At 51.3% G+C, this 21538-nt stretch overlaps 1 protein-coding gene across 2 annotated transcripts in view; it reads right to left on the bottom strand.

The window, feature by feature from the left end:
- The window catches only part of Chst3 (carbohydrate sulfotransferase 3), a 34607-nt gene extending 15153 nt beyond the window's left edge, over window positions 1–19454 (bottom strand). The window contains exon 1 of one of the 2 annotated variants that reach the window (XM_028776891.1): window positions 19366–19454. The gene's annotated coding sequence lies outside the window, so the exon portion shown is untranslated. Of the gene's footprint in view, window positions 1–19356 lie in introns of both variants that reach the window. The other variant, XM_028776892.1, reaches the window with a different exon arrangement.
- Between the last annotated feature and the right edge of the window lie 2084 nt (window positions 19455–21538).

Consider the following 21538-nt stretch of genomic DNA (forward strand, 5'->3'; position numbering starts at 1 on the left):
GGTTCACATGCTTGGGAGACTTGTGGAGGGAGGAGGGCGTGGCTGGTCTTCCTGTGGACACTGCCCTCTCTTTTCCCGTCCTTCACCTCCATAGGCACAGGTCCATCATGGATTTTGAGGTTAATGGCTGTGATGGATAATTCTGATTGACAGCTGGATGGGATTTCGAGTCAGCACGTCCTTCCAGGATTTTCTAGATTGTGCTAACTGAGGTGGGAAGTCCTACCCCGGGTACTGGTAGAACCATTCCATGGGGATCCTGGCTAGATAACAGGGAGAAAGTACCTCAGGCATGGCACATGGCTTCAATCCTCAGGAGGAGGCAGAGACTGACAGAGCTCTGCAAATTTGAGGCCAGCCTGGTCTACGTAATGACTTCAGAGACAGCTGGGGCTACATAGTAAGACCTAGTCTTAATTAAGAGAGAAGGGGGAGGGGGAGGAGGGAGAGAGAGAGGGAGAGAGATAGATAGAAAGAGAGAGAGAAAGAAAGAGACAGACAGACAGACAGACAGACAGACAGACGGAGGGAGATAGAGAGAAGTACAAACATTCCCCACTTTCTGCTTCTTGACTGCAGGTGCAATGTGACCCACCATCTCCTGCCCCTGCTGCTGTGCCTTCCCTGCTAGGACAGTCTGTCACTGGAGTTGTAAACGCTGACAGCCTCCCCTCTCCCTTAGGTGGCTTCTGTCAGATATTTTGTCTCTGCACTGATACAAGAAGCAAAAAATGGGGACCCTGAGTTCCAGCACGATGCAGGCTCCCAGTGCAGAGGAGCCAGCATCCAGCTGGTTGTTACTGCTGGTCTAGACAGATGTCAACCAGGGCCTGTCTGTCCTATGGCACGGCTGGCTTGCATTCCTCCATGTAGTTCTCCCAGATGGACAGCAACTTACTGCAGGACAGGGATGCTAGCTGACTCACGCCGGCTATTCTTAACCATTCCAAACAATCCTTATATAACCGTGGCAGTCACTATTTCTGGTCAAAGCTTGGTGTTATTATTTCTACCATTATTTGGTTCAGATAGAGCTAGACATACACACGGCTCTAGCCAGACAGTTGAAAGCTTCTCAGCTAGGAGGACAAGTTATTTTCAACTCCTCTCTGAGGCTCACTGGTTGGAAAAGATTTCCTGTAGTGCTGAGTTTGAATGGGTACATCCCACTGGGAGAAGGGAATTGGAATTGATTGGTGATGTCTGCACAGGTAGAGGAGAAGTAGCACATTGGGAATGCATAGAGCCTGCTCTGGAGTTCTGGGTTTGAATCCCGATAGCATCTAGGGAGCTTAAAAGAACTCCTGATGGCCAAGTCCCACCCCCTGAGGTCACGACTATATTGGGTATCAGGACTGCCAAAGTATCCTTAGATGATTCTAACTTAGGCTTAGTAAAGACTTAAGAGACACTATCTAAGGGCATCAAACCCCACTAGCACAGGACATCCAAGGAGATGACAGAAGCTGCCAGTCCTGCCTGTTGCACACTAGCTCACCAGCAAGGCCACACTAGTCTTTCCCTTTTGATTCAGGGTCTTACTATTAAGTCCAGATCTGAACTCCCAGAAGTCTTTCTGCCTCTGCCTCCCCAGTGCTGGGATTACAAACAAGCACCATGATGTCTCCGACTGACCAAACACAGAAGCCAGAAAGAAAAGGTCTATGTTCCCTGTATTACCTAGGACCATGTGCATGGAAAACTTCTAATACTGTGGGTGTTGGATTCATTCAAACCCATCTCCTGAGCTCGACATAAGCAGAGTTGACAGTGTTTGCTTAGCACTCAGAGATACCTGGGTTTGATGCATAGCTCTGAGTGTCTTCTGCAATTAGCTCTCACCCAGCTAATCCAGGGCATTCTGCCACCCCTAAATCCTAAATGACATGCATAAAACTTCTACCATGTAAGATAACACATCGGCTACGGACATAAATACCTGAGGTTGAGGATTTCACATCTGGCCTTCTACAAACACACGGCTCTTTAAGTGGGGTACTAGGGGTACTATGGTGATATGCTTAGCCTGGTGTCAGAGGACCCAAGGACGTTTAATCCCAGCTGAGTATAAGAATTCCAGCTGGTAAAACCTAAAACGTATCAGTGCCCTGAAGGTCCACTGTGAGAAAGGGGTTGGCATTAGCTCTCTGGAGCCTGTGGCGGTACCAAAGTAGGCAAATTGTAAAAGCTCTAAATCCAAGGAGTAGCTATTCCGATATTCCAGTTATCTACACCTATCTAGCAGCAACCTTCAGGGCCCAGGGGTCTGTTCAATGGATACTTGTTAAGGTGAGTGAACTGAACCATTCCTGAAGCCCCAGGAGGGTCTCTGAGATGGATGGGAGGGGTCAGAGCCTGAGAAGAAAGAAGAAAGAGGTCCTGTGGGCAGACAAAGACTAAAGCCTCTGAGTTAACCTCACACCCAGCATTGACTGCCTGGGGTGGGGGCAGGGCAGGCATCCTTTCTCCTCCCCAAAGTCCAATAGGAGTGAGGGGACACGATCTAGCCATCAAGGGGCCATTGTTACTGGAACAGAGGAGGCTCTGTGCCCACTTAACACTCTGCTCCTAGCTGAGCGGCTCCCAGCTGAGCTGGCTGCTAGCTTAGGGGACAAGGCTAGGGAGGGGCTCAAGGGAACCAAGCCTACGCAGGATGACTAGTGTGGGGACCGAGAGTCCCACAAGCCTGTCTAGGAAGCAGACAAGCCATAGTGCCAGGGAAGCTTTCTGGGTAAAACTGGAAAGCCAAGGATGGCCAGTGAACCCCAGCGGACCCCAGAGGAACCAGAGGGAGCACTACCCTCTGGGTAGTCACGCCTGACCTACTGTTCCCCTTAGGAAAATAGAAACTTGAAATCACTGAGTAAATGGTGCCTTTCATAGCCTCTAGAAGTGTTTTCACAAGGCTGGGAAGGTTTTGTGTTCCACGGGACTGGGATTTGAGGGGCAGGTTGTTCAGACACAGCTTCATACAAGTGTCTCTGTGCTCAGAACTTCCAACATGCCACACTCTGTATACACGGTGTAAACTACATCTTAGGAGGAGAGCATTCCAGAAGTTCAAAGATAACCTGGTACGGCCACCAGGGACCACCTTGACAATCTGAGCTCATCTTTTCCCTTTGTGCTTGCTACCAGCATCCACCCTTAGCTGTTCCATCAAGTGAACCTGCTAGCCAAAAATAGTCCATGAGAAAGCTGGACATGGTGGCTGGCGATCGCAAGCACTAACTGGAAACCAGCCTAGGCTGTACACATTTAGTAAGCTCCAAGCCAACCTGTGCTGCTTAACAAAACTATCTCAAAGGGTTGCCAGGCTGCAGGCACCTCTCAACACTGTGGTGTGCAAATATTTGAGCTAGGCCAGGGTCACCAGCAGAATTCTGGAGGCCGAACCTGGTTGCTCCATCCAAGGTGGGTCCAATATACACTAATGATCAAGATCTTATCTCATACTGTCTCCTCCTATGAAGAAATTGAAGGTCGCACAGTCTGTTGACTAAGTCAGGCAAGCTTGTGTCCTTCCTCTACTTTCTCCATAGACCAGTGCTACATAAAACAGAAAATCCCAGAGTGTCTCACATGCTGTAAGGATACATTCATCTAAGGTTCCTGAGACTTCTGTTTCAGTTATGTGAATCTGTGCTGAGGTTTCAGTTCAGAAGCCTCGAAAGCCAGTGTTTTAGTGCTGAATGTGATCCCTGGGATTGGCTCTGCCTTTTGTGACTTGCCTGAATGGGAGGTTTTCAAGACAGCATGAGAGTCCCTCCAGTCCCACACAACACAGCCATGTCCCTTCAGTCCTGTACAACAGTCATGTGGGTGGGACACAAAGAAGGACTACTTTTAGGACAGACAGCTATCTGCAATGTTGTCCCAAAGTTAAACAAGACTGTGCGCACTTAGCTTCAGCTTGGTCTTGTGCCACAGACCTTTAATCCTAGCAATCTGAAGGCTGAGGCAGAAAAGCTGACAGTTCAAGGCTAGCCTGGGCTACATAGTGAGCCCCTATGGCCAGTAAGATGAGTTTCAAACCCCCATGGTGGAAGGACAGAACCAATAAGTTGTCTCTGACCTCTGACCTTCACACATGAGCCTGTGCATCTTTGCATATGCCTATCATCTGCTACTCTAACAAAATGAACAAATAAATGTAGAAAAAGAGACAAAATTACAACAGTTTTGATTTTAAAAATATCACACTTCTCGCCATGTACATAAAAGTTTGTATCCTTCCCGATCTGTCCCTGTGCAAGTAGCCAGGGCTGGACCAAATAGTTAATCAGCCACATGCAGTGGAGGGACTAGGGGAGATGAGACACACTGGTTTCTATCTGTTGCTCTTGAACCTTATGTACTAGGCATCTGCCTTTCCGATAAAGAGAATAAAATAACCAGTCTAAAGCACCCGTAGAGAGCTGCAGACAAGGGGAAGCGGTCCAAAGGAGAACAGACAGCTACTAACCCAGGTTGGGTGCAAAGGCAGTCAGTAACAGAGGGTGGGTGCAATAATCATAGCTGGGCCCAAACCATACGTGTCTTCAGGGCCACCCTGGATCTGGCTTAGAGCCACCGTCAGTCCCCCAGAGACTAGCACGAAGCCCCTCCCCTCCAATGTGTCACCTCCAATCCTTTTGTGCTGCCTGACGGTCACAGCAGCTGGACCCTTCCATCATCACCTCCTTCACCGTCTTAACAAGAAACATTGGCTCAGAGAAGTAATCCGCCCAAGGACACCGAGCTGGAGAGTAAAGGCCAGACCACGCAGGGCAAGGTCCCCTGGCTCTGGCTGGACATTCCTTCCTGACGTGTTTATCTTCTTGTCCTCTGTGCTATCCATTTCCACTCTTAGAGGTGACATGGGCTGTCGCCACACAGACTGAATACATACGTAAATAGAGACAGAGGGTCAGATGCAAAGGAAGCAGGGAGGGAAAACTTGTCTAGTACGTTGATGAACTTCACCTTGACACTGCCCTCAAGATCAGACAAGGGGCAGGGAGGCAGTTTGGCAAGGGCAGCGGTCCTCACACAGGCCACCATGGGAAAGCATGCTTCCCTACCCCACAGACTGCCCCTAAGCTTGAGGGGATCTCACCCCAGAACTCCTTCCTAAGTTTTAGACACATGCAAAAAGGAGCAAAACTCTGGCCAAGATCCCAGGACTGACATGGCCGAGTCGGGATTCCTAAAACAGTGTCCACTCAAGGAGAGTATAACCACACTGGTACCCAGGCACTGTAGGGGATGAGGCCATCCATTACAGAAGAGACGGAGCTGAGCACCAGCTCACTCTCCTGGAAGCCTGGTCATCTAGCTCAGGAAAACTTGGTTTAGCCTGAGGAGTGCTGGGGGTCCTAGTCTGGGGACTCCCTCCTCTTTTCTCCATTGAGATGGCAAGGTCCATATCAACCTGGCCTTTCCCACATATATATGTGTATATGTATGTATGTATATGTATTTATATGTGTGTATATGTATATGTGTGTATGTGTATGTGTATATGTATATACCGTCTGCTTTCCCAAACACTGTCTTTGCATTCAGTCCCAGTAAGGAAGGACTTCCAGGCCTTTTACTAACTGATTTTCATGCTCATTTGTATGGTTATCTTTCCCCTGGTGCAGCTGGGCACCTGTGTTTAAGAGCACCCTTCTCTGGGGCAAAATGGAAGACTCTCATTTCCCTTTTGAGAATGAGTCTCCATTTTCCTGTAGTATTTTTATTTTATTTGCATGTGTGCATGCTTGTGTTTGTGTGTGTGTATAAGTCAGATAAAAACTTTTAGAAGTTGGTCCTCTCTTCTAGCAGTGGGTTCCGAAGATCACACTCAGCTGATACCATATGGACTCTCTGAGCCATTAAAGGCCTCCAGGAGTAGTCCATAGCCTTAAGACCCCTCTGTAGATATCTAGGGCAGATCACTTCTCCACCCAGGTCCTGTGCTAGCCTGACGTGCCTCTGCTTCTCTTCAGAAGGCCGTGGACATAAACAGCCTTCACAAAGGATCTAACTATGATTACCCAAAATGCAACACAGGGCATTGTATGCTCACCTAGAAGTCTACAGACCTGAAGCCCTGTGTGGTGTCCCAGTCTCTTCAGTGGCCAGGCCACTATACCCTGAGTCCAGTTCTGCACCATTGGCATAACTCCAGTGACCCTTCTTCAGGGATTTTTGGGAAGTGTCTCCCCACCCCAACCACACTGAGAAGCCTGGACTGGCAGAGGCCTTTCCAGGCTCAAACTGTCCCCTTCCCTTAGTCCCGGTGGGGTTAGAGGTGATAAAACCACCCAGGCCTGAGTCTTTCCTGCTCTCGGCTCAGCTCAGTCATCACACTGGAATTTCTGGAGAGCTGTTGCTTTCTTTGTAGAGAAGGCTGGCTGGCTTTTGCTAGGTGGCAGGGGAGGCTTCCATGGTGCCCTAACCTTCCTTGCCAGAGTAGGATTTTACTATCTCTCTTCGTAAATGTCCAGGCCTATTTAAATGGCTGTTCTAAGAGCTGGATATGGTAGCACAAAGCCTATAATCTCAGCTCTCCAGTGGAGGCAGGAGGATTGAGAGTTCAAGGTCTTCCCCGGTTTCACAGTACTTAGGGCTAACCTGGGCTCTGTGAGACTCATTAAAAGCAAGAGAGGCTTGCAGAACAGGAGAGTTTGACTTTAGAGAGGCATGCCAGACACTTTGGAGATAGACAAGAACCGGTCCTGATTTTTATTTTCTTGTTTCCTCATAAATCTTAGGACAAGTACCAGTTGTCCCTGACACAACGTTGACAAAATTACATGGTGAATTCTCATTCCTATGCCTGACTGGGGCATTTGGGGACTGTCTACACAGGCAACAAGTAATGTCAGGGTCAGGTCTGTTGTCTTCTTGGTTTTTCAAAACAGGGTTCCTCTGTGTGGCCTTAGCTGTCCTCGAGCTCACTCTGTAGACCAGGCTGGCTTCGAACTCACAGAGATCCCTCTGCCTCTGCCTCTGCCTCCTGAGTGCTGGGATTAAAGGTGTGAGCTACCACCACCACCTTGCCTTGTTTGTTTGTTTTTAATTCCCCAATTTTATTTTATTTTTTGGTAGTGTTGGGATCATTTTAGGTTCTTACACAGGCTATAAGGGGACAATTCCTCAGCCTCTCCACTTTGAAGGCAACTCAAATTCCACTCCATTTGGGCTTTCTGTTTTATTACGTAAACTGAGGTACAACCTGAAAAATAATTGGGACCAGTGCTGCATTGGGGACCCTGTGGAATCCCACTCTGTCACCCCTATTGCTGCTTATGTTACTGCTAAGTGGCTGCCCACAGTAGAGACTTTGAAAGTCAAAGGTCAGGGCTCTTGCGGGGGGGGGGGGTACTCTGAGCTTCTAACCCCTCCCAGCGCTCTGGACCACGCCCACTTTCGGAACTGCCTTCCTCTTTTTTAATAGACCGTCTTCGCCTCCGCCCCTATTCATGTGATCCTGCCTCATTCTTTGCTGTGGACACAAGCATCTGGGAATTCAAGTAGAGAGCCCTCTGGGCTCACATCTATATCACCGACTCAAGAATAAGGTGCTAAGGAAAAAGGGTCAAAAAAATCTGTGCACCCTTTATGAGAGGAGCATGCTGGTCCCTGCCTCCAGGAAAGAAGATTCTCTGTCCTTTTACACACAGAAAGGGGGTTCACTTCTCTTCCTCCTCCTTCCAGCTGCAGAAGCTCAAACAGTCAGAAATGCCCCCCCCCACACACACACACAGCCTCCGTATTCTTAACTGGAAAACCAGGCTAACCGGGTGAGGTCCCTCCCTCGAGAGGTGGTAGGAGGGTGTAAAGGTGCCACTCTGTATGAAGCTGGCACAGACCTCTTCCCCCAGCTTCTGGCTGAGGGGCAGCAGGAACAGAGCTTTGAGTCGAAGCAGCAGCTGCAGCAGCCTGGCATCCTGCACCCATAGCCTGGGCCGAGGAAGCTGGCAGCCCGCCCCAGCCTGACTCATATTCTTTTTCCAGGTCTGACCCACCAAATCCTGGACAGATGCCCCTCTGACGCATAGAGAATGTGCCTTCCTGAGAGGGGAATCTGTAAGGGTTAAAAAAAAAACAACAAGTTACCCAGCTTCCCATGACCGGGGGAGCCACTGCTCGGTGCCTCATCCCACATGGGTCCCCATGCTCTAGGAAAATGAATAGTGACCCATTCAGACATGGAAGCACCCCTGGTACTTTGCGTCTGCATCGCCAACATGGTGAGTCTGGGTCAAGTGCAGTCCATTTGCTACAGCGGCCAAGAGCACATGTGAGTTAGATAATGAGTTTGAATTCTGGCTGTGTGGCTACGGATAAGGCCCCTGACCCCTCTGGGCCTCGTTGTTGCCATCTGTAAAATGCTATCTAATTAAGGGACGTGAAGCAGTTGGCCAAAGATGCTTAAACGAAGATCTCTCAGACGCTCGGCTGCATCCTGGGCTAGCCATGCAGCTCAGTACTTACCTAGCATGCACAAGGTCCTGGGTTCAATACTCATCATCTCAAAAATGTGGGCATGGTGACACACCCTTGGAACCCCAGCACTTGGGAAATGGAACAAGAAACTCATGGCTATACAGTGTTTGAGGCCAGTCTGGACTACGTGAGACCTGTCTCCAAAAACAAACAAGCGAACTCTGACTCCCAACAGGAGACCAGGCACCTTTCCCAAAGGAAAAGAGACTCTGAAAACTCAGAAGTTGGGTACCATAATGTCAGCCTGAAATCCTCCTAGCACAAAAGGAGAGGCGGGAAGTCGGGAAACAGAGTCTCGGAAGCTACAAGGCAGCTTCTGGCCCTGCTACCTGGTGGAGGTGGCAGCTATAGGACTGTGGGCATTGAGGGTCTCCAGGAGCCCAGGAAAGGCAGGCAGGTAGGCAGCAGACAGAGAGACGCAATGATGTCAGGTTTCCCCCAGTGACTCAACGGCTTATCCTAGGTTATGAATAGTGAGCTTTATTCTGTGGCGTCCAGGCCATCTTCCCTTCTGAGTTGTCCTGGCATCTCTCCCTTGTCACCTCTCATTCTCCCTGCTGTGGAAATTCAAGCCCTATATCCAAGCCCTCCGCACAGCCTCAGCCAGTCTCAGCCAGCCTCAGCCAGCCTCAGCCAGCCTCAGCCAACCTCTACTATGTAGAGAGACTTAAGCACAGACAAATCCAGGGAGCCAGGCCTGTCTCTGAATGCTCATGGCTGGGTAGCCTCGGGGAGCAGTTTACCCATCTGACAAATGGGGGCCCTGCTAGCAACCTTGATAGGTTGAACGGAGGCTTAGTGAGGGCACCAAGCATGTAGCATGCAGCAAGGTATGTCATGCCAAGTGAGGTATCTCAGGGGAGCTAAGGTACAAACTCAGTTTACTTTTTAGCTGCCTTTGAAAATTCATGGGAGTCAGGCACGGTGGCACGTATCTGTGATCCCAGCACTTGGGAGGCAGAGGCAGGAGGACCGCCTTATGTTCAAAGCCAGGTTGGCTTACGTAGAAGGCTTCTAGCCTAGCCGGAGCTTGACAGTGAGATTCCACTTCAAAACACTAAAACCTACCTACCTACCTACCTACATACATACATACACTCACACAGTCTCCAGTTCCCAACAGCAACACACACACACACACACACACACACACCTGTATATACAGCAGCTCACCTTGCTTGATGCTAATGTGCTAAGCACAGCACAATAAAAACATTTGAGCTAAGAGACGGCTCGAATGCTGGCTGCCAGGCCCAACACCTGGGTTCAATCCCCAGGACCCACATAGTGCTGACTGCAGTAAGATATTCTCTGGCACGCACACACCAAACAAACAAACAGACAAACAAATGCAATAATAAAAGCCTTTGCATCTTATTCTCACATATACTCTACACACTGAGTTCCATCAGTGGGGAAACTGAGGCACAGGAAGGGTCAGCAGTTTGGCCCTGGTCACACTGACAGTGAGGGTGAGCACAGGCAGGCAGGTTGGCTCTAGAGCCTGCACGCGTAGCCACGCTCGCCCTTGTCCTTTCTTCTTGCATCCTGCGAGCAGTGCAGCCTGGGTACTCTCTTCTTGGTCCCTGCAGCGCATCTGAGCACCCTCGCCTCTGTTTTCTCAGAAGGCTTCCTGTATGACAAGAGCCTTCTTGAGTCCTTGTCACACAGCAAGACTCACTGAGACGAGAGAGGTGGTCACCAACACCTTTCTCATCTCTTTTCCAGAAGGACCTCTCCCTATCACCAGTCCACCGTACATAGTGTTGAGTAAGATGAGATGCGAGGTCCCTGAACCCCAAAATCTAGACCTACAACTTCTGAAAAGACAAACCAGGGGCGCTACAGATGGAACCAAAGAGCAAGTGGCTCCTCTCCTCCCTCTGCCTCAGTCTCCTCAAAGAAACAACAGCCTCAGAGACCTGCTTTGCCTGGAGCTCAGGACATAAACCCTGGAAAGGTTGCCTGAGTATCTACAGAGAGGAAGGGACCAGACGTTGATGGCTTACGCGGCTAAGCTGAGAGCCTGGAGAATACCCATCCAGGGAGCAGCAGCCTGTCACAAAGAGACACGCTGGGCAGGCTGGGATAGATGGAGAAGTCTCTCAAGGGTTTCAGGATACTTGCCCAGGTCCCACTAGATAACAAATAGACAGGTCATGTGTCTGGGGGTCCACTGTCCCTGACACTCTCTGTTGTTCCCATTTGTGGGGCTGATAGCTTGCGCAGGTGTGTGGGCAGGCATGGATCCTGTTGGGTGGAGTTGTGGTTCCTGTGTGTCTGCCATGGTTCAGTCAGCTGGAACCACGGCTCAGAGTGGCAGAAGCGCGGGAAATTGACTGAGCCTTTTCTACGCAGCACCAAGCAGGCACTGCGGGGCCCCACCCGGGTGTGTAAAGTTCTCAGTCTAAAGTTCCTGTGGGGACAGGGCTCTTGAGTGGACCCAGAGGCTGGTAGACGGTCTTTGTCCTTGGGCTCCCAGACGCCACTGGGGGCCACGGAAGAACAGAGACATGAGAGGAACGAGGGGAAGAGAAGGAGACCCTGACAGTGCCCTGCACGATGGAGACTCTTCCTTATTGTACTTGCTTGGCTGACTTAGCGGCTCTGCTAGCTTGCTTGAATCTGCGGCCTCCGTGGCGAGAACACAGAAGTCCTCCAGGCAGGAGATTAGGCTACAGCTCGGTAATTGAAGGACCCCTCCATGGTTCTCCACGGCAGGCCCCAAAGACTCGAGAAAGTCCATGATTTCAAGAGGTTTATTGTCATGGCAGAAAGTGGACGAATGTGGCTGCACCCCCCTCTCTCTCAGGGTGAGCCTGACTTAAATAGGGAGGGAGGAGGGTCTGGGAGAGAATACTTAACTGGCTATGCCCTCTGGCCTTCAGGCTTATCATTAATATGGAGATCTCTTGAGGCTGAGGCCTGTAGTCACACTCTCTACCTGTGGAGGAGCTGGTAGGGGTGTTGCCCTACGTGACTGAAAGACGCAGATCAATGAAGGTCTTTGTTGCATGTCAGAAGCCTGGAATCTGGAGTGTGGTGAAATATATGCCGTCCCTTGCAGGCATGGACAGCTGTTGGGTCTCTGGCTATCTCCAGCCAGTGTTCCACCAGAAACCAAGCCAACCTTTTCACGCTCCCACACCCATTCATTGTCCCATACCCATTCACCATAATCTCCCTTTGCCTACTGGGTCATCCTGGCTTGGACTACCATAACACCTCTGCCAGCTGCTCCTACTTCACATCTGTAGTTCTTGCTTTCTGTACTCAAGACAGTACACAGCATGCTCTTTGTATGCCCTGGACAGGACTCAGCACAGGGGACACAGATGAGTAAGGTTGGACAATACCATCATCAGAGTCACTATCCAACGGAGCCCCCTGGCCATAATACCAACAGCCGCCATGTTATGGGATAGCATGGACATGCAGGCTCTGTGATAGGAGCCACCCAGCCAGACTTCCAGGAGAGAGTGACATGTATGCCAAGGGGGAAGAAGGATGGAGGAGGTGGTATCCTGAGGAGCTAAAGAGGCTGTGGGGTTCAAGCTGTGTGCCCAGGAAATGAGGGGAAGGAGCTTGAAATTCCAGAGAGGAGGTTGTGTGGGGGCTGAAGCAGCCGCGTTCCACAGCTCACAGGCCATGGAACCCAGGACTCTGCATTGCTGAAACGGCTGTGGGGAAACTGAGGCTTTGTCGTGTCCTCACCTCCTGGCTCCGGAAGCCACTAGTATAGATACTAGCCCTGATATATACAGATTGCTGCATGATGAGATGCCAACTGGGGTCAGCTAGTGGATGCCAGGTCAAATTCGGAGAGTCAGAACCATGTTTCCTCTTGAGGTGTCCTCAGTGACATGTGACACCCCCCAGACTCCTTCCTCTGAGGACAGCCACATGAAGACAAATACACACCTGCGACTGTTTGGTTTCAGACCCCAGGACAAGGGACTGAGATGCATATGTTACATATCAAAGTAGATCTGGCCTCCAGTTCTCCCAGCATCCCTCAGTCCCTTCCTGGCATACCCTGCCCCCAGCCCTGAACTTTCCAGCCCAGGGACTGGTCTGCCCTTCCCTAGGGGATCTTCCCTACATAATCCAGACATTTTGGTCTCCACTATCCACCCCCCCCTCGAGCTCGTCCTCCACCCCCCAACCCCCCCATCTCCTTCTTTCTGTGTGCCTGAACTCTTTCTCTCTCCCTTCTTCCTACCTTCTCTCCCCAGCCCCCCATGGTGAACTTTCTGGTCTTCCCTGGTCCTTTGGGCCAATGAACTTGCCAGAGGGCAGCTTCTCAACAAACTTGCCTTTAATATATTCTAGTCTGGCTTGAACTGGCTCAGTTCACTGGCAGAGAACTAGTCTATCGGTGACGTCATGGTAAGGCAAAGATCTGCCAGCTTAACAGTCATGGATGTGGTGGGGCTCAGCCTAAAAATGGTGACGGTTCCAGTGACCAGCTCGGGAGCTGCCTGGGAAGCCATTAAAGGCATGTGGGAAGAATCAGGGGTGGTGCTGACATACCAACTGTTGGAGCTTCTGGTTCCTGTGGGCCCTGCCCTCAGACATCGACACAAGGTGCAAAAGGGGTTAGCACTGTCCATAGGCCAGGGGAGATCCATCCACTCTCAGAGGAAAGGGCTTCCCCCCTTGAGACACTTGGCTTCTAGCTTTCTCCCTTGGAGTTTCTTAAGACTTGGGCATCTGCCCTTAGCACTCAGACTCTGGCTGTCTCCAGAGAGGAGCTGAAGAGCACGGCCAGCCCAGGCGGCCTGTGGCTTGTGTGCTTTGAGCTGTGAAATTCTTTGCTGAAAATTAGAGCAGTTGCAGCTGGGAGGTGGGGGTCAGGGGTTCGGACTACACGGGGAGTTGGGGGGGGCACTTTTTTGCAAAATGTTTCCTCAGCTAACACTGCTTTGGCTCAGGCACAGTAGCCTTTTCCAGGATCTTGCAGATGGCGAGGCAGCTGGAGAGGAAGGGAGACAGGGAAGCAGGGTGGGGCCAGCTGACAGGTAGAATGGAGCTGGCACAGGCACCTGAAAGTGCACTTGTGGACACTAGATACATACCAAAAGCATAGCAGCCCATGGAGGCACTGATATCATCCAGGCCGTAGGCTTGTGAGCTCTCTCTGTCTCTCTGTCTCTCTGTGTCCCCTGTGTGTGTGTCTATCAGTCTCTGTCTATCTATGTCTCTCTGTCCCCAGGATCTCATGTAGCCCAGGCTAGCTTCGAACTCTCTCTGTAGCCTAGGATGACCTTGAACTCCTGAGCCTCCTGCCTTTCCCTCCAGAGTGCTGGAATTACAGGCATGGGCCACCATACCCAACTGTGAGCCTTCTAATGGCTCAGAACTATGCTCAGAAGTCCAATATGTTCCCAAGGGAACAAGGTCTGCAGCCCCACCTGCATCTGGCTTCCCAGGGTTCCCTTGCTAAGCAGAGAACTCCATGTATCCCTGCTTTTAAACTGCTGTTGAAGGAATTCCACTAACTCTCGGAGGAGTTCACTGCTGCACTCCTGCACTCTGTGAGCTGCCCATGGGAAGATGTGATAGTCTTCCTATAAAGTCTTGTTGAGGGTCTAGCACAAGGCTGTGCTCCTGTAGTGGAGAATCTGGTCTCATCCAGTGTAGTCTATTGATCCAGCCTCAATTTGGGTATCCCTGAGATGCTTTACACCCTTAGCGCTATAAACAGCTCGCACAGGGGTGTGCCAGAAAGATGCCAGGAATACCACACGCCTAGCATACATTGTGTCCAATTCTAGCCTCCGTATACATTGTAACTCAAAACAGCCAGTCAAACCCGGGTTTCCAGTCCCTTCTTCCCGAAGGAAGGAGGGCTCAGAAAAGTTAAGTACCTAGCCCAGGGTGTTCTTAAATATCACATAGTTTGCTTTAGTGCTTAAGGTTGTAGCCGATTGAACCCGTAGATGATTTTGGAGTATATCTACATGTCTTATGCTTACTTAATATTCTGTGTGTGGGTGCGCACCTGAGTGTGTGTGCGTGTGTGTGTGTGTGTGCGTGCGTGTGTGTGTGTGTACGTTTTTGTGAAATTGTTTATACGTGGTTGTGTGGCTATTAAGCCCTTCCTCCCCCTACAAGGCTACAAGGTGGGTCTGGGGAGGGGGCTCAGTGGTAGAGAGTTTGCCTAGAGTGTGTAAGGCCCTGAGTTTCACCCTTAACTCCAGAGGAGAAAAAAATCTGCAATCATGGGGGTTGGGGAGGAGCAGTACTGAACACCCTCAGGCAATGCCCCTCTCCCAGGCTCCCGAAGTGTCCCGTTTATAGACCCCACTTGCATAGCCACACATGAGAGGGCTCTGGCACTCTGCTTGGCCCTAAGTTGGAGATTGTGAACACTGGTGACCTGCACTCACTCAGGTCCTTTCTTACTGAAAGTGAGCTTCCAGTTCATCGCAAATAAGTTACATTTGCCCCTAGAGGGTCAGCTACCTATCTCCTTTTTTGCTTGTTTTGTTTGTTTGTTTGTTTGTTTGTTTTGGGTTTTTTTGAGACAGGTTTCAGAGTGAGTGGTCTGGAACTCACTCTGTAGACCAGGCTGGCCTTGAACTCAGAAATCTACCTGCCTCTGCCTCCCAAGTGCTGGGATTAAAGGCGTGTGCTATCACCGCCTGGCCAGCTACCTATCTCAAAGACACGGACGGCCCACTAGTGCATGTACTCTGAGGAGCCACACACTAGCGGCTTCCCTGAGAGGACCCAACTCTTGGACAGTTTTGTCAATCCAGAACACATCTGAAGAAAAGGAGTACATGGTCTCTAATGGTCTTATCGCAAGTGGACCCCATCTTGGAGAGATGAAAATTAACTTTAATCCACTCACCCAGAAGCAATGTGTAAGATGCCCCAAAGCTGGTGAAAACCCCCGCTGTTCTCCACCTTCCAGGTCAAAGTACCAGCCTTCCTCCCAGACCAAGAACTTACCCAGAGAGTCGGAGAGTTGAGCCGTAGCCCCATGCTGTCCTTCATCCCACAAGTGCTGCCCAATCCCAACCACCAACATCCAGTCCAGCAGCACAGGACTGGCTTGGCCAGGGTATGCTCCCTGGCTTTTGAGGCTCCCAAAGTCAAGGAGGTAGGGCAGGGCAAGGAGGGACAGGCATAATGCTTTGACAGTTAAGGCTGGCCCCAGAAGCGGTGTTTACTCCTGGCTACCAGGAGCAGCTGAGTGGGAAATTAGTTTGTTGGTTTTCCATACTTCCTCCAGACTTCCCACAGAGTCCTCAGGACCCTGGTGATGAATTGCCCAGAATTTGGAGAAACCCTCAATGCTCCGGCACACAGCCATCTTTGTGAGAAGGTGGCAGCGCTCGGGAGGAGCCAGGCAGATGCTGGAGACAGACGGGAGCCAGTTCCTGCCTCCACACTGGCTGGGGACCAGGAGCAGGCAGCTAGAGTTGGGACAATGGAGACAGAAGGTGCCTGGGCCTGCAGCAGCAGAGGCCAACACCCTGTTCCTTACCACCCACACCCAGCTGTGGAATCCACAGATTTGGAGCAGGACAGACAGCTTCTTACCCTCTCTTTAGGCCTTAGAGAAGAAAGGGTGATAAAAAAAAAATCTGTCCCGTTTAAGTGCTGCTGCCCTGACTTCCTGAGGCTTGAGGCTCTGAGCCATCTCTAGTGGCTAAGATACCCTCCGTGCAACTTCCCAGTAATGGCGCACAGTCCTTCCCAGGCTTCATTCACCCTTCGATTGATAACATTCCCAACTCCCAGCTTCCTTGGGTGTCAGGCACCAGGATAGGGCTGCAGGTACAAAGATGACCAGCCAAACTGCTCTGTGGGGTGGTCCTCATCCCCACCTTCCTCTCTCCACCCAGTATGTACACTCTGCCAATGAGGGGAAGAAGGCTCCTGGTGCCCTGCAGCTAGGACTTCAAGGCACTTGGACCTGCTCACCCAGTGAGATTCTGTTAGATGCGGGTTGGGGTGTCCGCTGGGCTTTGTTCACCCAAGGCCTCTTGCCTTCTTTCAAAGGTACCTATTTTTCTCATATGATGGATACCATATCAGAGGCCCTGGGTAGCTAAAAACCTTGTTCCTCCAGGGGTGAACCTAACCCTCGGAGGTTGGAGGAACAGGACACCAGGTATTCTAAAACTCAGGTGCCCAGCTTTGGCATCAAGCAGGAGACACTGAAGCAGTGTGGCTACAGTTCCCTGTCTCTTGAGCACCCACTCTTGGTCGTCATATCTTCTTGTGCCCCATGGGGTCAGACAGCTTACACTTTGTGAGCCGTGTGTACAGAAGTGCAGCTGGGGACAAAGTGAGCAGTTATTATCCTCTCCCCAAGTCGCCTGGCTCTGCTCCACCTGTCCTTTCTGATGATCCGAAGAGTCTGGCACGCTGGGGCACATGGTATGATAAGAAAGACGGCTATGGCTGTCCACCAGGGAAATGTCTGGTGAGGAATAACTTCCTTAGACAGTAGTGTCTGCTATCAAGGGCAGAACAGGGAAGGGGGGATAGATGACACACAGCCCAGCCACAGGACAGTCATAAGGGACAGTTTTCTCCATTCACAGCTGAGTAGGGCATTGTCTCTTGTTTAGTTTCTGTACCATGTCACTGCATTTATACCCAAACCCTCAGCTTCCTGCCTGCAGAGTCGCACCAAAGGCCTGGAGCCGAGTACCAACCTGACTCTGGTTTCCATGACTCCCCAGAGACTGTGGGAAAAGATAGGCGGCCAAAGGCAGGCCCCAGAACCAGCTTAGAAAGCAACACCAATGCTTCTGCCTCGTTGCTACAGAGCCTATACAGACAGGCTAGCATGGTGGAGTCAGCACAATTCTGAAGTCAGACTCTCCAGGTTCAAATCCTGGCTTGGTCTCTTACCAACCGTGTGACTCTGAAAGATGTCTAATTTTTCTGAGGCTTAGTCTCCCATCTGTTAAAAAAAAAAAAAAAAAAAAGGAGACGAAATGGAAATCCCAGAGTGCATAATGACTCTCGGGACAGTTTCTATGAAAGCTCCTGACTGCAGAAGACATGATGAAGGTGGAGAGGAGCTATAGAAAGGGGGCGGTATTCTCCCAGGAATTGGGAGTGGCCATGCACAAAAATCCCTCCTCTCTCCTCTGGGACCACAGGCCTGGCACTGCCCACGCATCTTGCTAATCCTGGCATTTAGGGCCCTGGAGTCTACACCACTGCTAGTAAGTATTCTTCTTCAGCAACCGGAGTGGGGACTGACGCATTTCTTCCAGGTGTCAGGCCAAGGCCACCCTCACAACTTTCTGGACTATCAGTCCCAACTGCTAGCAGCCCCAGTTCCAGGAAAAAGGAATGTTTCTGCCCCCCCCCCCCCGGGGGGGGAGGCTCACACCAGCTGATACAGAAGAAGAGCCGTGGATACTCTGTAACGGAACTATGATCCACCTCTGGCCAATGCTATCACATGCTACCGTCAAGTCAAGCCTCTGATGGAAGTCACAGCTTCTACTGGACTCCTGTGGTCATCTTCTCCAGCCAGGCCAGCAAGAGTACATGTCCCCAATTCCACATGTCCCAGGGACTCTATCCCAGCATATGCCCACTGGTCTTTTTCCTCCACTAACTCACTGATGCCCATGGTGGGCACATGGGAAGATTAATACAATCTATTTTACTGTCCATCACAGAACTCCCCAAGTCTGCCAAACAGCACGCAATCTCTCCGATCCCATTCCTTCCCGCACGTAGCCAGACGCTGAAATGGAACATTCCTCTTGCCCTGGGAAGGGAGAGGTAACCATGAGGCACAGTGGACTCGAGCCACAACCTGACCACCGCCCAAGACACTAGGCAGGGAGGGCTCCCTGCAGTCACTGAGGCCGCCTTTTCTTCAAGAAGATCAATGCCAATTCAGCCGAGGCTAGCTGGGTTCCGCTCAAGGCAAGTCCATAATTCACTACCGGTGCCCTCAATCACCAGACAGCCACTGATTAAGACTGTGTGCCCTGCACTGCACTAGTCTCAAGATCCTTGGGACATGCCGGACGCTACGAATCAGAAACGGAGCAGACATTCTGGTGCAAAACAGACCAACAGGCCTGGTTTCACCCTGACTTAAGTCTCAGTTCAATCCATGGCCCCATTTATATGGCCCCCGAGCTGAGATCCCCTCCATGGAAGTTCCTCTGAGGAAGCACATCCGCCAGGGGGAAGGGTCTCTGCTTCCTTGCAACGCCCTGTCAGGGATACCACGCAGATGTCAGGCGCAGCACCAGCACGCAGCCTTTTCCTTACAGCTTAAAGACCCCAGTCCAGAAGGACTTTAAAAGTTTCCAAATCGCTGGCTCCGGTCTCCCCCATCTCCCTCCGGAAGGGCTGCGCATACCCAGACACATCATCCAGACATGGAGTTTCCACACTAAATTCGCCCCTGCTAGCCGGGGAGAAGTGACTTCAGTGTTCGCTTCTTCCTCCCCGTTTCTGAGCCTCAGTGGGTCCCAGTCACGGCTCCCCAAAGCCCGGGCAGCTAGTAGTCCCCTGTTGTGGTGTTTGGGAAGGGGGGCGGGTTTCAATGGTGGAAGGAGCTGCGGAGCCAGCAAAGAACCCAGCTTGGTTTAAAAGTTCCCAACCCTGGCTCCCAGGAGCATGCATTTCAGAATGTGCAGGACGGTCGGTGTGAAGGTGCTGAGATTCTCGCCTAAGGCTTGTGTGGTGACGCGGTGGCTGTGGGTACCAGGGAGATGGGAATCAGGCAGTGTGGGGTTTTCCCCACGCAGGGAACTCCCCTCCCGCCCTCCACCGGTCCCCTTCTCCTCCAAAAGTTTGGCGCGTGCTCCGGGATGCAGTCGGAGCCCGACTGGGGCCCAGGAGGCGGTGCCGGGACGCGGGTTCCCCACTTACCCCACTTACCCCGGCTGAGCCTCCTCCTCCCGGCGGGCGGATCTGACTCTCCCGAGGCCGGCGTCCAGCACGGGCAGCATCCGCCCCCAACTGCCCCCTCGGCTCGGAAGATGTTGGGGCCGCGCTCCCCACGGCGCCCACTCTGCGTCCCCGGCGAGTGCGGGCAGGGAGGCGCGGCCCGGCTGGTCCCCTCGCTGGGCGGGAAGCGGCGCCAGGCGGGCGGTGTCCTAGCTGCAGGCGAACGACCGGTCCTACCCAAGACTCCGATCCCGTTAGCGGCCGAAGGCGGCCTTCTGAGTCACAGCCAAGGTTTCGGGAGCCCCGCGCCTCTCCGCCAAGCTCCCCGCCTGACTTCACACGCGTACCCGGCAACTTGGGGACGCTTGGTAAAGTTGGCGCGGCCGCCCACCCGGCCTCTCGAAGAGGATGGAGGAGGCGGAGGACGTAGGGAGGAGGGAGGAGCCGAGAGGGAGGGCAGCAGCCACCCCTCGCCCCCCTGGGAGCCTCGCTCTCCTCGACCCCTCTGTGGGCCTTTGTTCCCGACGTGGCTGAGTCCCTTGGGACTCGCCCGGGCTGCTCCGATCCCTACCCTTTTGGACGAGTCTGGGAGGAGCTCCCAGCCCCAGGGAGGGGAGTTCAGAGGCAAGACTTCGAAGAGAGTTGTCCTGCCCGAGCACCCCCATACTGCTGCCCACCCTCAACATGAAGACCTTCCTGTCCCTCTGAGGACGCTTCCTGGGATTTAGAAAAGCCACCGCACTCCTTCCCTGGGTAGCGACAGGTTACAGAAGTGTCCTTGATGCTTTCTCACACAGCCCCCAAGACAAAATGTGGGAAAGGGTCCTCACCAAGGAGCACAGAGGGAGCTGGAGCCCCTTGGCATTATCTTAAGATCCTCTTGGACTGCTGACACCCCTGAGGTGGGAGTCATGTCTCTTCTGAGTGCTGCTGTGTGGCAGCTGGGTACTGAGAATTACTGGGTCTGTAAAAGGGCCAGTGTCGCCAAGACCATTGTAAAGGGCTCAGCGTTGGACCACAAGCCAAACTTTAGGTTATAGGTTCCAATCCTGTGATATAGCCTGTTCTTGAGACTTCCCAGTCCTCCCCCGACTTCCTAGCCCTCTGTCTTCAGGTAACTCCAGGCCTGAGACAGCCCTCCTGACGTTCCTCAGGCTTTTGAAAGGTTTAGACAAAATAGACAATTGTCTATAAAGGAGAAGTGAGAAAATATAAAAAAGGAAACTTACACATCTGTCCTCGGCCCCGCTCTGTCATGCTGAACATTTATATCAGCCGAAGACATTAACTCACTCAGGCAGCAGATACAGAACCAGACAGAATGGACAGTGGGTCCCAGGTGGCTCCAAGACCTCCCTCTCAGGTCCCTAATTAGAAGGTTGGTACGATTTTGCCAAGCTATTGGATAGCAGGGGCCTGATCGAAGTGTCCTTCTGTGAAGAAGATCCCCTAAACCCTGTCCTGCTAGCCTCATGCAGAAGGCTTTCCCTTGGGGACTCAGGAAGTCTTGGATTTTGTCACTCAAAATTTGAGATACACCTTGGGGTACACAAAGGCCAAAAGTTAGGCCCACGTCAGGCTGAGAATGGCGCTTAATGAGATAGAGCGCTTGGCTTCAATTCTCCAGCACTGTATAAACTTGGGTGTGCTGATGCACACCTGCAATCCCAGACGTGGGAGGTGAAGGTGGGAGGGTCAGAAGTTCAAGGTCATCCTCAGCTGTAGGGAGTTCAAGGCCAGCCTAGAACACTAGAGACCCTGTCTCATATATACGTATGTACATGTCTATGTATGTGTGTGTATGTATGTGTATGTGTGTGCATGTATGTGTGTGTATGTATGTGTATTTATATATATGCATATGTATGTGTATGTGTGTGATGTATGTGTATGTATGTATATGTGTATGTGTGTATGTATGTGTATGTATGTATATGTGTATGTGTGTATGTATCTGTCTGTATGTATATGTGTATGTATGTGTGTGTATGTATGTGTATGTATGTGTGTGTATCTATGTATATGTCTATGTAGGTGTATATGTATGTATATATATATGTATGTGTATGTATGTGTATGTATATGTGTGTGTATGTATGTGTATGTATGTGTATGTTTGTATATGTGTATGTATGTGTGCATGTATGTATATGTATGTATATGT

The sequence above is a fragment of the Grammomys surdaster genome, unplaced genomic scaffold, assembly GCF_004785775.1.
Source record: "Grammomys surdaster isolate TR1022 unplaced genomic scaffold, NIH_TR_1.0 273, whole genome shotgun sequence".
Taxonomy (NCBI): Eukaryota; Metazoa; Chordata; class Mammalia; order Rodentia; family Muridae; genus Grammomys; species Grammomys surdaster.